The sequence below is a fragment of the Mustelus asterias genome, unplaced genomic scaffold, assembly GCF_964213995.1.
Source record: "Mustelus asterias unplaced genomic scaffold, sMusAst1.hap1.1 HAP1_SCAFFOLD_4630, whole genome shotgun sequence".
Taxonomy (NCBI): domain Eukaryota; kingdom Metazoa; phylum Chordata; class Chondrichthyes; order Carcharhiniformes; family Triakidae; genus Mustelus; species Mustelus asterias.
Window position 1 is genome coordinate 1 of NW_027594573.1, and position 15,735 is coordinate 15,735.

Genomic DNA, 15,735 nt, shown 5'->3' on the forward strand with positions numbered 1-15,735 from the left:
ACTTCAGCTGGGCCCAAAAATGATCCAACTCAACGGGGGTGACTGGGGTTGTGGGATGGCTGGTTTGTGGGGGGGGGGGGGGGGGGGAATGAGAGAGATGGGCTTTCCCACTCGAATCCGCAAGCCAAACTTTGGGAAATCCAGGAGGGGGGCTATGAAGCGAAGGACAGGATTAGGCCATTCAGCCCCTCGAAACTGGCCCACTCACTCAATAAGATCAAATCTCTGTCTTTGATTTGATTTATTTTTGTCACATGTACTGGGATACAGTGAAAAGTACTGTTTCTTGCGCGCTTCTTAGGGAGTGGGGAGAATGTGGGACTCGCTCCCATGGGGAGTGGGGAGAATGTGGGAATCGCTCCCATGGGGAGTGGGGAGAATGTGGGACTCGCTCCCATGGGGAGTGGGGAGAATGTGGGACTCGCTCCCATGGGGGAGTGGAGGAGAATGTGGGAATCGCTTCCATGGGGAGTGGGGGAGAAAGTGGGACTCGCTCCCACGGGGAGTGGGGGAGAGTGTGGGACTCGCTCCCACGGGGAGTGGGGAGAATGTGGGGCTCGCTCCCACAGGGAGTGGGGAGAATGTGGAACTCGCTCCCACAGGGAGTGGGGGAGAATGTGGGACTCGCTCCCACGGGGAGTGGGGGAGAATGTGGGAATCGCTCCCATGGGGACTGGGGGAGAATGTGGGAATCGCTCCCACGGAGAGTGGGGGAGAATGTGGGAATCGCTCCCATGGGGATTGGGGGAGAATGTGGGACTCGCTCCCATGGGGAGTGGGGAAGAATGTGGGACTCGCTCCCATGGGAAGTGGGGGAGAATGTGGGACTCGCTCCCATGGGGAGTGGGGGAGAATGTGGGACTTGCTCCCACGGGGGGAGTGGGGGACAATGTGGGACTCGCTCCCACGGGGAGTGGGGGAGAATGTGGGAATCGCTCCCATGGGGAGTGGAGGGAATGTGGGACTCGCTCCCACGGGGAGTGGGGGAGAATGTGGGACTCGCTCCCACGGGGAGTGGGGGAGAATGTGGGACTCGCTCCCACGGGGGGAGTGGGGGAGAATGTGGGACTCGCTCCCACGGGGAATGAGGGAGAATGTGGGACTCGCTCCCACGGGGAGTGGGGGAGAATGTGGGACTCGCTCCCACAGGGAGTGGGGAGAATGTGGAACTCGCTCCCGCAGGGAGTGGGGAGAATGTGGAACTTGCTCCCACAGGGAGTGGGGAGAATGTGGGACTCACTCCCATGGGGAGTGGGGGAGAATGTGGGAATTGCTCCCACAGAGAGTGGGGGAGAATGTGGGAATCGCTCCCACGGGGAGTGGGGGAGAATGTGGGACTCGCTCCCACGGGGGGAGTGGGGAGAATGTGGAACTCGCTCCCACAGGGAGTGGGGGAGAATGTGGGACTCGCTCCCACGGGGAGTGGGGGAGAATGTGGGACTCGCTCCCACGGGGAGTGGGGGAGAATGTGGGACTCGCTCCCACAGGGAGTGGGGAGAATGTGGAACTCGCTCCCGCAGGGAGTGGGGAGAATGTGGAACTTGCTCCCACAGGGAGTGGGGAGAATGTGGGACTCACTCCCATGGGGAGTGGGGGAGAATGTGGGAATTGCTCCCACAGAGTGTGGGGGAGAATGTGGGAATCGCTCCCACGGGGAGTGGGGGAGAATGTGGGACTCGCTCCCACGGGGGGAGTGGGGAGAATGTGGAACTCGCTCCCACAGGGAGTGGGGGAGAATGTGGGACTCGCTCCCACGGGGAGTGGGGGAGAATGTGGGACTCGCTCCCACGGGGAGTGGGGGAGAATGTGGGACTCGCTCCCACAGGGAGTGGGGGAGAATGTGGGAATCGCTCCCATGGGGAGTGGGGGGAATGTGGGAATCGCTCCCACGGAGAGCGGGGGAGAATGTGGGAATCGCTCCCACGGGGAGTGGGGGAGAATGTGGGACTCGCTCCCACGGGGAGTGGGGGAGAATGTGGGACTCGCTCCCACAGGGGAGTGGGGGAGAATGTGGGACTCGCTCCCACGGGGAGTGGGGGAGGATGTGGGACTCGCTCCCACGGGGAGTGGGGGAGAATGTGGGACTCGCTCCCACGGGGAGTGGGGGAGGATGTGGGACTCGCTCCCACGGGGAGTGGGGGGAATGTGGAACTCGCTCCCACAGGGAGTGGGGGAGAAAGTGGAACTCGCTCCCACAGGGGAGTGTCTGAGGTGAATAGTGTTGAGACACTGCAAGAGCAGCTGTATCAACGCGGCGGAGGTAACGAAGGGGCACGATGGATTTAGATGAGGGAGGAGGCTCAAGGAGAGCATAAACTGGTTAGGCCGAATGGCCTGTTCCTGAGCCATTTATCTTCTGGGAAGGCCCAGAATTTGAATTCCGCTCTGAAATCCGAGAAGAGGACTATGGGTGGATGACGGAACCAAACTGGCCAACCCTCGGGCGGTGAGGAACATGGGGGCGATGTATAATTTCTTATTCCTCTGTCGCTAGGCACAACAACTACGACTGCCAACCCACCGAGCTCCACCTCCAAGGACGTCCAACCATCGACAAACGAGCCGACGACCTCGGCAACCACCCACGGTCCCACAACGGGTAAGACCTTCCATCCCCTCCATCCCCTACTAGCCCAATGGTCGCCTCAGTCAGGGAAGGGATTAAGCGGGAGGTTGCTGGCCTCACGAGCCCAGTTGGCCAGGAAAAGAAAGATGGCAGCCGGGATTCTCCGGTTTCCCGCCGGCCTGGGGGTGGGGGGCGTTGTGGCGGCAGCGGGAATTCCCATGGGCAGCGGTGGGACTGGAGAATCCCGCCACTCGAAAAACAACACGCCAACTCCCACCGGCAGGAGACACAGGGGTCGGAGAATCTCACTCCATCTTCCAGCCCCACCTCCAGGCGGTGGTTACCAGATCACAACAACAACTCGCTGCGTCTAAGAAAAAAAATCTCCTCAATCCACCTAACCTGCACATCTTTGGACACTAAGGGGCAATTTAGCACGGCCAATCCACCTAACCCGCACATCTTTGGACACTAAGGGGCAACTTAGCACGGCCAATCCACCTAACCTACACATCTTTGGACACTAAGGGGCAATTTAGCATGGCCAATCCACCTAACCTACACATCTTTGGACACTAAGGGGCAACTTAGCACGGCCAATCCACCTAACCTACACATCTTTGGACACTAAGGGGCAATTTAGCATGGCCAATCCACCTAACCTACACATCTTTGGACACTAAGGGGCAATTTAGCACGGCCAATCCACCTAACCTACACATCTTTGGACACTAAGGGGCAATTTAGCATGGCCAATCCCCCTAACCTGCACATCTTTGGACACTAAGGGGCAATTTAGCATGGCCAATTCACCTAACCGCACATCTTTGGACACTCAGGGGCAATTTAGCATGGCCAATCCACCTAACCTACACATCTTTGGACACTAAGGGGCAATTTAGCACGGCCAATCCACCTAACTGACACATCTTTGGACACTAAGGGACAATTTAGCTTGGCCAATCCCCCTAACCTGCACATCTTTGGACACGAAGGGGCAATTTAGCATGGCCAATCCACCTAACCTACACATCTTTGGACACTAAGGGGCAATTTAGCATGGCCAATCCACCTAACCTGCACATCTTTGGACACTAAGGGGCAATTTAGCATGGCCAATCCCCCTAACCTGCACATGTTTGGACACTAAGGGGCAATTTAGCATGGCCAATCCACCTAACCCGAACCTAATCTTTGGACTGTGGGAGGAAACCGGAGCACCCGGAGGAAACCCACGCAGACACGAGGGGAGAATGTGCAGACTCTGCACAGTAAGAGTTTCAGCAACACCAGGTTAAAGTTCAACAGGTTTATTTGGTCGCAAATGCCATTAGCTTTTGGAGCGCTGCTCCTTCGTCAGATGGAGTGGAAATCTGCTCTCAAACAGGACACAGAGACACAAAATCAAGTTACAGAATACTGATTAGAATGCTAATCTTTACAGCTCATCAAGTCTTAAAGATACAGACAATGTGAGTGGAGGGAGCATTAAGCACGGATTAAAGAGATGTTTATTGTCTCCAGACAGGACAGCCAGTGAGATTCTGCAAGTCCAGGAGGCAGGTCCAGGAGTCCAGGTGCCTCCTGGACTTGCAGAATCTCACTGGCTGTCCTGTCTGGAGACAATAAACATCTCTTTAACCTGTGCCTAATGCTCCCTCCACTCACATTGTCTGTATCTTTAAGACTTGATGAGCTGTAAAGATTAGCATTCTAATCAGTATTCTGTAACTTGATTTCGTGTCTCTGTGTGCCCTGTTTGAGAGCAGATTTCCACTCCATCTGACGAAGGAGCAGCGCTTTGAAAGCTTCTGGCTTGTGCGACCAAATAAACCTGTTTTGACTTTAACCTGGTGTTGTTAAAACTCTTACTGTGTTCACCCCAGCCCAACGCCAGCATCTCCACGTCAGACTCCGCACAGACAGTGACCCGAGGCCGGGGATCGAACCCGGGTCCCTGGCGCTGTGAGGCAGCAGTGCTAACCCACCGTGCTGCCGTGCCGCCCCGCCCAATTACTTTGCTGTGATTATTTAACACCAGTAAGTGGGGTCTGCGACCCGGGGAGGGGATGGGAGAGGCGGGTGGGGTGGGGAGGTCGGAATCCCAGCACTGGCAATGACGTCTCGGAGTGAGACAGGGCAGCTGGGTACACGGACCAGGTTGGCAGCCATAGAGCGGGTAAGGGATAAAAGCAGATGTCACTGATGGTAAAATCTTTAGACGCCTTTGGTGAATGATTCAATATTATTACTTGGAGTTCGGTATCTGGAGAGGAACAATTTCATTCTTCCACAATAAAAAAGAACCTTTGAAGTTTTGATTGCATCTGTCTTGGCAAAGTCAGAGTTTAATTATTAAATTAGATTCAACTGAGTCATCGTTTTCAAATGTGGTTCTTGGCACATTTTGTAACTATCATTGTCACGAAAGAGGTAGCGTTGGGCAAGTTGACGGGGCTAAAGGTAGACAAGTCTCCTGGCCCCGATGGAATGCATCCCAGGGTACTGAAAGAGATGGCGAGGGAAATAGCAAATGCACTAATTTACCAAAATTCGCTGGACTCTGGGGTGGTTCCTGCAGATTGGAAAACAGCAAATGTGACGCCACTGTTTTAAAAAGGAGGTAGACAAAAGGCGGGTAACTATAGGCCGGTTAGCTTAACTTCTGTAGTGGGGAAAATGCTTGAATCTATCATCAAGGAAGAAATAGCGAGATATCTGGATATAAATTGTCACATTGGTAAGACGCAGCATGGGTTCATGAAGGGCAGGTCATGTTGGACTAATTTGGTGGAATTCTTTGAGAACATTACATGTGCAGTGGACACTGGGGAACCTGTGGATGTGGTGTATCTGGATTTCCAGAAGGCATTTGACAAGGTGCCACACCAAAGACTGCTACGTAAGATAAAGGTGCACAGTGTTACGGGTAATGTATTAGCATGGATAGAGGATTGGTTAACTAACCGAAAGCAAAGAGTGTGGGTAAATGGGTGTTTTTCTGGTTGGCGATCAGTGACTAGTGGTGTGCCTCAGGGATCAGTGTTGGGACCGCAATTGTTTACAATTTACATCGATGATTTGGAGTTGGAGACCAAGCGTAGTGTGTCAAAATTCACAGATGACACTAAGATGAGTGGCAGAGCAAAGTGTGCAGAGGACGCTGAAAGTCTGCAAAGGGATATAGATAGTCTAAGTGAGTGGGCGAGGGTCTGGCAGATGGAGTACAATGTTGGTAAATGTGAGGTCATCCATTTTGGTCGGAATAACAGCAAAATGGACTATTATTTAAATGGTAAAAAATTGCAGCATGCTGCTGTGCAGAGGGACCTGGGTGTCCTTGTGCAGGAATCTCAAGGAGTTGGTTTGCAGGTGCAGCAGGTAATTCAGAAAGCAAATGGAATTTTGTCCTTCATTGCTAGAGGGATGGAGTTTAAAAACAGCGAGGTTATTTTGCAGCTGTATAAGGTGCTGGTGAGGCCACACCTGGAGTACTGTGTACAGTTTTGGTCTCCTTACTTGAGAAAGGATATACTGGCACTGGAGGGGGTGCAGAGGAGATTCACTAGGTTGATTCCGGAGTTGAGAGGGCTGGCTTATGAGGAGAGACTGAGTAGACTGGGGCTATACTCATTGGAATTCAGAAGAATGAGGGGAGATCTTATAGAAACATACAAGATTATGAAGGGAATAGATAAGATAGAAGCAGGGAAGTTGTTTCCACTGGCGGGTGAAACTAGAACTAGGGGGCATGGCCTCAAAATAAGGGGGAGCAGATTTAGGACTGAGTTGAGGAGGAACTTCTTCACACAAAGGGTTGTGAATCTGTGGAATTCCCTGCCCAGTGAAGCAGTTGAGGCTGCCTCATTGAATGTTTTTAAGGCAAGGATAGATAAATTTTTGAACAGTAAAGGAATTAAGGGTTATGGTGAGCGGGCGGGTAAGTGGAGCTGAGTCCACGAAAAGATCAGCCATGATCTTATTGAATGGCGGAGCAGGCTCGAGGGGCCAGATGGCCTACTCCTGCTCCTAGTTCCTATGTTCTTCTTAAACTGAGTGGGCCCATCCGAAACTCTCAGAGAGCCAGGCCAGAAAGGAATGATATGAGAGACTCAGCAGATCTGGCAGCAACTGCAGAGAGAGAAACAGACTTAACGTCTCAAGATCAAGCGACTCTTCCTCAGGGGTAACCCTAATTGCTCCTTAGTGTTCCAAGATGTGCGGGTTAGGTGGATTGGCCATGCTAAATTGCCCCTTAGTGTCCAAATATGTGCAGGTTAGGTGGATTGGCCATGCTAAATTGCCCCTTAGTGTCCAAATATGTGCGGGTTAGGTGGATTGGCCATGCTAAATTGCCCATTAGTGTCAGGGGGATTTGCAGAGTAAATGCATGGGGTTATGGGGATAGGGCCTGGGTGGGATTGTTGTCGTTGCAGGCTCGATGGGCCGTATGGCCTCCTTCTGCACTGTCAGGATGCTATGATTCTATGATAGAGGTGTACAAAATAATGAGGGGGAGAGATAGAGTGGATGGGATAACATTGTTTCCCCTGGCGGAGAATTCTAGAACCAGGGGGCAGTAGGTAGCTGTAGGTGTAGAGGGAACACGTGGAAGAACTGTTTTACGCTGAGAGTGGTGGGTGTCTGGAGTTCACTGCCCGAGTTGGCGGCGGATGCAGAGACCCCAAACACTTTTGAAAAGTATTTGGTTCCGCACCTCAAGTGTTGATGACTACAGGACTGTGGATCAGGTGCAGGAAGTAGGGGATTAGAAAGGATTTCCTCGGACTGGAATGAGCAAGATGGGCCGAATGGTCTCCTTCTGGAACTTTTGTGTGGCTCTACAAGGGAGGAAAGGTCAGCACGGTGGCACAGTGGGTTAGCACTGCTGCCTCGCAGTGCCAGGGACCCGGGTTCGATTCCCGGCTTGGGGTCACTGTCTGTGTGGAGTTTGCACATTCTCCCCGTGTCTGCGTGGGTTTCCTCCGGGTGCTCCGATTTCCTCCCACAGTCTGAAAGACGTGCTGGTTAGGGTGCGTTGACCCGAACAGGCGCCGGAGTGTGGCGACTGGAGGATTTTCACAGTAACTTCATTGCAGTGTTAATGTAACCCTTACTTGTGGCAAATAAACTTTACTTTCAGAGAGGAATCGGGTATGAGATGGGTTGGAGCAGAAACACCAGAATGGGGCAGATGGGCTGAATGGCCTGCTCCTGGAAAAAAGAACAAAGAAAATTACAGCACAGGAACAGGCCCTTCGGCCCCTCCAAGCCTGCACCGACCATGCTGCCCCGACTGAACTAAAGCCCCCTACCCTTCCGGGGACCATATCCCTCTATTCCCATCCTATTCATGTATTTGTCAAGATGCCCCTTAAAACTCACTACCGTATAATGGGTTGAAAGTTGAAGGGTCATGATAGGTGTGCAGTAAACATGCAATGCAGTTTATTTGTACCCTGGGTGTGACTTTGGAGTTTTGGAGGTGGCTTTATTTGGATTTTTTGGATCTACCATCTCGGGTCATCAAGCAATGCTGGCATCACTAACGATAATTAGGGACTATAGATTGAAAGTGCTGAGTATCTGATCATGCCCAGAAATGGACAAGCAGGACTGGAGCACAGACTGCACATGCCTGTTATAATGGACTCAGGCAGCGTGTATACATTATTAATGCATGCAGTGAGCAGTCAGCACTCCCACAATGCTCATTGGCCTCACATCCTTGAGGCCAGTGAGCGGCACGGTAGAACAGTGGTTAGCACTGCTGCTTCACAGCTCCAGGGTCCCGGGTTCGATTCCCGGCTCGGGTCACCGTCTGTGTGGAGTTTGCACATTCTCCTCGTGTCTGCGTGGGTTTTCCTCCGGGTGCTCCGGTTTCCTCCCACAGTCCAAAGATGTGCGGGTTAGGTTGATTGGCTATGCTAAAATTGCCCTTAGTGTCCTGAGATGCATGGGATTAGCAGGTAAATATGTAGGGATATGGGTGTAGGGCCTGGGTAGGATTGTGGTCGGTGCAGACTCGTTGGGCCAAATGGCCTCTTTCTGCACTGTAGGGTTTCTATGATTCTTTCTATGATCCTTAAGTGGGGACCAGATTTTGGGCATGTATGACACCCACTTAAAGGAAGTTAACATCTGTTCAAAAGATGGTGCAGTCTGGCTGAACAATCCCTGGGAAAATGTCTGAGAGGAGAAATGTGGATGAAGTAACTACTGAGAGGACATTGCTATGTTCCGATGGTACTATGAAAGCCCCTCCCTTAAACTCCCACCTCCGCCTCCGCTTTACTCACAGCTGGGAGAGACACAGACCAAGAGGGTAGCCTCCTGGCACCTTTACCTATGCTGGTTGGTGTTGGGCTGGAGGGTTGTTATCTCTTTTGGGGTCCCCTGTACTCATTGGAGACACCCCCTCCCAAGCTTAAAAGCCCCCATAACATTTAACTCACACCCCCTCTCCCCACATGGCCTTTGAAACCAAACCCCCTACCTCCATCACTGCCCTTGCTGGGACTTGCCAATCAAGCCCCACTGATACCTTCAATCCAGCCTCATTATCTCTGGGGATTGGCTGCAGTTCCAGCAATGGCCACTGAGTGAACTTGGCACTGACTGGACTGCAGAGTTGCCAGCCATCAGCTTTCCTAGGTGGGACCTCCTCTTTCGATAGGGTCCAAAGTCTCGTCATTAACAAATTAATGTCCCGCTGAGTATAAAATAGCTGCAGGGCAGCCGTTATCAGCCAGAAGGCATTCTCCACCAAGTCTTCGGTTGCAGGGTATGAAACCTGGCATGTGAAAAATTCTGCCCAATAATACCAGCTTCTTCTACATATCTTTGTCCCAGTTATCTCAGCAAGATGGACCATTTAACATATTTTACTTTGATCTGACCAAAATCATATTTTTCCACAACGGAATCAGTATCAGAATGATTTCAAAGCGGAGTGTTTTGTATTCATTTGATGGATGACATTCCAGTTTGTCCAGCTGTGGGATACTGCTGTGCCTCATGGTCCTGCAGCCGCCACACCTGGACATGGAAGTGCAGTTAAACTCTGCCATGAGGACAGTATCATGGACACTTAATCCACTCCAACCAAGTGGCTTCCTGTTGTCCCACAATGACCTATCTGCCATTCGCCACAACGCGATCTTGCCCATCACATTCATGACGACTTGAAAAAGCCACCAAGGAATCACTAAAAAGCATGCCAATCATTTTGAGAAACAATAGCTAATATTCATGCAGTTGATCTCAACCCACTATTCCGATGGATAAACTGGAACAATATCACTTTCTTCAATGTCTAAATGCTGGAACTACCTTCCTAACAGCACGGTGGGTGTACTTACACGCCATTGACTGCAGCAGTTCAAGAAGGTGGCTCGACACCATCTTCTCATGGGCAATTAGGGATGGGTAATAAATGCTGGCCTTGCCAGCGACACCCACATCCCCTGAAATAATTAATTTAACTGGTTCCTGGCTTTCACTTCCTTAGAGGTTTATAAACTGATGAAGGGGATAGATAGAGTGAACGTTCAAAGACTATTTCCTCGGGTGGATGGAGCTATTACGAGGGGGCATAACTATAGGGTTCGTGGTGGGAGATACAGGAAGGATATCAGAGGTAGGTTCTTTACGCAGAGAGTGGTTGGGGTGTGGAATGGACTGCCTGCAGTGATAGTGGAGTCAGACACTTTAGGAACATTTAAGCGGTTATTGGATAGGCACATGGAGCACACCAGGATGATAGGGAGTGGGATAGCTTGATCTCGGTTTCAGATAAAGCTCGGCACAACATCGTGGGCCGAAGGGCCTGTTCTGTGCTGTACTGTTCTATGTTCTATGTTCTATGTATCTGCTTCCACTACCTCCCCCGGCAGCGAGTTCCAGGCACCCACCACCCTCTGTGTAAAAAAACGTGCCTCGTACATCTCCTTTAAACCTTGCCCCTCGCACCTTAAACCTGTGCCCCCCTAGTAATTGACTCTTCCACCCTGGGGGAAAAAGCTTCTGACTATCCACTCTGTCCATGCCCCTCATAATCTTGTAGACTTCTATCAGGTCTCCCCTCAACCTCCGTCGTTCCAGTGAGAACAAACCGAGTTTCTCCAACCTCTCCTCATAGCTAATGCCCTCCATACCAGGCAACATCCTGGTAAATCTTTTCTGTACCCTCTCCAAAGCCTCCACATCCTTCTGGTAGTGCGGCGACCAGAATTGAACACTATATTCCAAGTGCGGCCTAACGAAGGTTCTATAAAGCTGCAACATGACTTGCCAATTTTTAAACTCAACGGCCTTGCACTGTGAAAGCCGCTGGAATTCTGAGGTGCCCGGGGGGGGAGGGAGTTGGAGGGACAGATTTATTTGAAAGGATTTGTGGAAAGGTATAGAAAGTTGCATTGTGTTCAAACCCACCCGGGGAAACGTTATTAAGAAGTGTGAATTGTTGTTGGAGACACTGTCTTGACGCACTGTGATATCATCTGCGCAGGTACAACAGTCACGACGCTGGACTCTACCACCGACCGGCCCCTGACCACGCTGTCAACAACACTGCCCACCTCAAGGTGAAGGAACAACACGACCGCGAGATTAATCTGATTCCCAGCGACCTTTACCGCGCCACCAGCACGAACAAACAGGCCATTGGCTGACCACGGCCGCTTGGCAACCTGAACAAGGCCTCAACCCCACTGCCGCCAACGAAGACACATTAGCGTGTTGGCGGAACATCTGAGGGAATTTGGGGCCTAATAAGTGTTGTGAGGCCTCCTGATCTATCCTGGCCCTGATGTGAAGGATTTGAGTTGATTTATTATTGACACATGTATTGGGATAGAGTGAAAAGTATTGTTTCTTGCACGCTATACAGACAAAGCATACCGTTCATAGAGTACATAGGGGAGAAGGATTTGATTTATTATTGTCACATGTATTGGGATACAGTGAAAAGTATTGTTTCTTGCGCGTTATACAGACAAAGCATACCGTTCATAGAGTACATAGGGGAGAAGGATTTGATTTATTATTGTCACATGTATTGGGATACAGTGAAAAGTATTGTTTCTTGCGCACTATACAGACAAAGCATACCGTTCATAGAGTACACAGGGGAGAAGGATTTGATTTATTATTGTCACATGTATTGGGATACAGTGAAAAGTATTGTTTCTTGCGCCCTATACAGACAAAGCATACCGTTCATAGAGGGCGGCACGGTAGCACAGTGGTTAGCACTGCTGCTTCACAGTTCCAGGGTCCTGGGTTCGATTCCTGGCTCGGGTCACTGTCTGTGTGGAGTTTGCACATTCTCCTCGTGTCTGTGTGGGTTTCCTCCGGGTGCTCCTGTTTCCTCCCACAGTCCAAAGATGTGCGGGTTAGGTTGATTGGCCAGGTTAAAAATTGCCCCTTAGAGTCCTGAGATGCATAGGTTAGAGGGATTAGCGGGTAAAATATGTGGGGGTAGGGCCTGGGTGGGATTGTGGTCTGTGCAGACTCGATGGGCCGAATGGCCTCCTTCTGCACTGTAGGGTTTCTATGATTTCTTTCTATGAGTACATAGGGGAGAAGGATTTGATTTGATTTATTATTGTCACAGGTATTGGGATACAGTGAAAAGTATTGTTTCTTGCGCGCTGTACAGACAAAGCATACCGTTCATAGAGAAGGAAAGGAGAGTGTGCAGAATGTGGTGTTACAGTCAGAGCTAGGGTGTAGAGAAAGATCAACTTAATGCGAGGTAGGTCCATTAGAAAGTCTGACAGCAGCAGGGAAGAAGCTGTTCTTGAGTCGGTTGGTCCGTGACCTCAGACTTTTGTATCTTTTTCCCGACGGAAGAAGGTGGAAGAGAGAATGTCCGGGGTGCGTGGGGGGGTCCTTAATTATGCTGGCTGCTTTTCCCCGAGGCAGCGGGAAGTGTAGACAGAGTCAATGGATGGGAGGTTGGTTTGCGTGATGGATTGGGCTACAATTAACGACCTTTTGTAGTTTCTTGTGGTCTTGGGCAGAGCAGGAGCCCCAGACCAAGCTGTGATACAACCAGGAAGGTACGTGGGGGAGAGGGGGAGAATCAGGATATCGAATCTGATGATCAGCCATGATCAAAATGAATTGTGGAGCAGCCGAGAGTTGCAGTGTGATGGTCTTGGGTCTTCAGGGATGTGTAGAATTCAGAAGAATTCACTCATTTATTTTGTTCTCTCTCTGCCCACAGCCCCACAACGCCTCCGGAGTGCAACCTGGAAGAGACAGTGAAAGGTAATAGTCCACTCACTCCGTCATCCTGATCGGTCCCCGCATCATCACCCCACCTCCCGCCCCTGTCCGCCCCGGCTCCGGCCCCTCACGGGTGCTGGAGGAGGCCACTCAGCCCCTCGACTCTGCCTCACGGTCCTGGTAGGCCGTGGCTGGGCCTCCGACTCAGCTCCAACCCCTTCGTTGCCACGGTGACCGTTGGTTGGTTGGTGAAATCCACCCCAGTCCAACCTCGCAAGAATCCTAGAGGTCGTTGATGATGGGTCACCCACGGCGAGATATCCAGAATGGAAACGGGTTCTTCGGCCCAGCTCTTCCATGGTTACCTAAACTGGACTAGTCCCATTTGCCTGCGCTTGGCCCATATCCCTCGAAATCTTTCCCTATCCATGAACCTACCCAAATGTCCTTTCAATGTTGTCCTTGTACCCGCCTCTGGCAGCTCATTCCATACACTCACCACCCTCTGTGTGAAAAAATTACCCCTCGGCTCCCTTTCCCCTCTCACCGAAAACCTACGCCCTCGAGATTTGGACTCCCTCCTAACCTGGGGAAACAAAGGAGGCCATTCAGCCCATCGCGTCTCCATCAATTCTTACCCCAGACTTGCCTGGTAAACCCCTCTTATTTACCCCACTAACCTGCACATCTTTGGACACTAAGGTGCAATTTAGCATGGCCAATCCACCTAACCTGCACATCTTTGGATACTAAGGGGCCATTTAGTATGGCCAATCCACCTAACCTGCACATCTTTGGACACTAAGGGGCAATTTAGCATGGCCAATCCACCTAACCTGCACATCTTTGGACACTAAGGGGCAATTTAGCATGGCCAATCCATCTAACTTACACATCTTTGGACACTAAGGAGCAATTTAGCATGGCCAATGCACCTAACTTACACATCTTTTGACACTAAGGGGCAATTTAGCATGGCCAATGCACCTAACCTACACATCTTTGGACACTAAGGGGCAATTTAGCATGGCCAATCCACCTAACCTGCACATCTTTGGACACTAAGGGACAATTTAGCATGGCCAATGCACCTAACCTACACATCTTTGGACACGAAGGGGCAATTTAGCATGGCCAATCCACCTAACCTGCACATCTTTGGACACTAATGGGCAATTTAGCATGGCCAATCCACCTAACCTGAAAAAGGAGCGAGACTCCGAAAGCTTGTGCTACCAAATAAACCTGTTAGACTTTAACCTGGTGTTGTGATATTCCTTACTGTAATTGCAACAACACATCCCTGCTCCTGTACTCGAAACCTCTCGCAATGAAGGCCAACATACCATTTGCCTTCTTTACTGCCTGCTGCACCTGCATGCTTACCTTCAGCGACTGGTGCACAAGGACACCCAGATCCCTCTGCACACTCCCCTCTCCCAATTTACAGCCATTCAGGTAATGTCTGCCTTCTTGTTTTTGCTTCCAAAATGAATAACCTCACATTTATCCAAATTAAACTGCATCTGCCATTGATTTGCCCACTCACCCAACCTGTCCAGATCATTCTGAAGGATCGCTGCATCCTCCTCACAGTTCACCCTCCCACCCAACTTGGTATCATTTATATTAATGATTTGGATGAGAATATAGGAGGCATGGTTAGTAAGTTTGCAGATGACACCAGGATTGGTGGCATAGTGGACAGTGAGGAAAGGTATCTCCAATTGCAGCGGGATCTTGATCAATTGGGCCAGAGGGCTGACGAATGGCAGATGGAGTTTAATTTAGACAAATGCGAGGTGATTCATTTTGGTAGATTGAACCAGGGCAGGACTTACTCAGTTAATGGTCGGGCGTTGGGGAGAGTTACAGAACAAAGAGATCTAGGGGTACATGTTCACAGCTCCTTGAAAGTGGAGTCACAGGTGGACAGAGTGGTGAAGAAGGCATTCGGCATGCTTGGTTTCATCGGTCAGAACATTGAATACAGGAGTTGGGACGTCTTGTTGAAGTTGTACAAGACATTGGTAAGGCCACACTTGGAATACTGTGTGCAGTTCTGGTCTATTATTGAAAGGATATTATTAAACTAGAAAGAGTGCAGAAAAGATTGACTAGGATGCTACTGGGACTTGATGGATTGAGTTATAAGGAGAGGCTGAATGGACTGGGACATTTTTCCCTGGAGCGTAGGAGGCTGAGGGGTGACCTTATAGAGGTCTATAAAATAATGAGGGGCACAGATCAGCTAGATCGTCAATATCTTTTCCCAAAGGTAGGGGAGTCTAAAACTAGAGGGCATAGGTTTAAGGTGAGAGGGGAGAGATACAAAAGTGTCCAGTGGGGGAATTTTTTCACACAGAGGGTGGTGAGTGTCTGGAACAAGCTGCCAGAGGTAGTAGTAGAGGCGGGTATAATTTTATCTTTTAAAAAGCATTTAGATAGTTCCATGGGTACGATGGGTACCGAGGGATATGGGCCAAACGCGGGCAATTGGGATTAGAGGGTTGGGTGGATTGGCCATGCTAAATTGCCCCTTAGTGTCAGGGGGACTAGCAGGGTAAATGTATGGGGTTGTGGGGATAGGGGCTGGGTGGGATTGTGGTCGGTGTAGACTCGATGGGCCGAATGGCCTCCTTCTGCACTGTCAGGAATCTATGGAGTATTTGTCCCGAGCTGAACGTTCCTTGTCCGATTTCCCCCACCCCCCCTCCCGCTACCGCCCCCTGCAGGTTACCTCACACGCTGCGACTTCAACAACAACACCGACCCTTTCTGCGGCTGGATCCAGCCGTCCAGCAGTGACGATGGGGACTGGAGCCGGACCAGGGGGTCGACACTAACCAGGCCACCGGAAGACCAGCCCCCGCCCTGGGACAAGGAGCACAAGGGAGGTAAGGAAGGCAGCGGGGAGCAGGGGCGAGGCAGTGGGT

At 50.9% G+C, this 15,735-nt stretch overlaps 1 long non-coding RNA gene across 1 annotated transcript; it reads left to right on the forward strand.

The window, feature by feature from the left end:
- Positions 1-2,493: 2,493 nt before the first annotated feature.
- LOC144491171 (uncharacterized) lies at positions 2,494-15,625 on the forward strand. Its single transcript, XR_013497404.1, has 4 exons — positions 2,494-2,599; positions 11,076-11,151; positions 12,798-12,841; positions 15,535-15,625. It is a non-coding gene; the product is annotated as an uncharacterized LOC144491171 (long non-coding RNA).
- Positions 15,626-15,735: the final 110 nt, after the last annotated feature.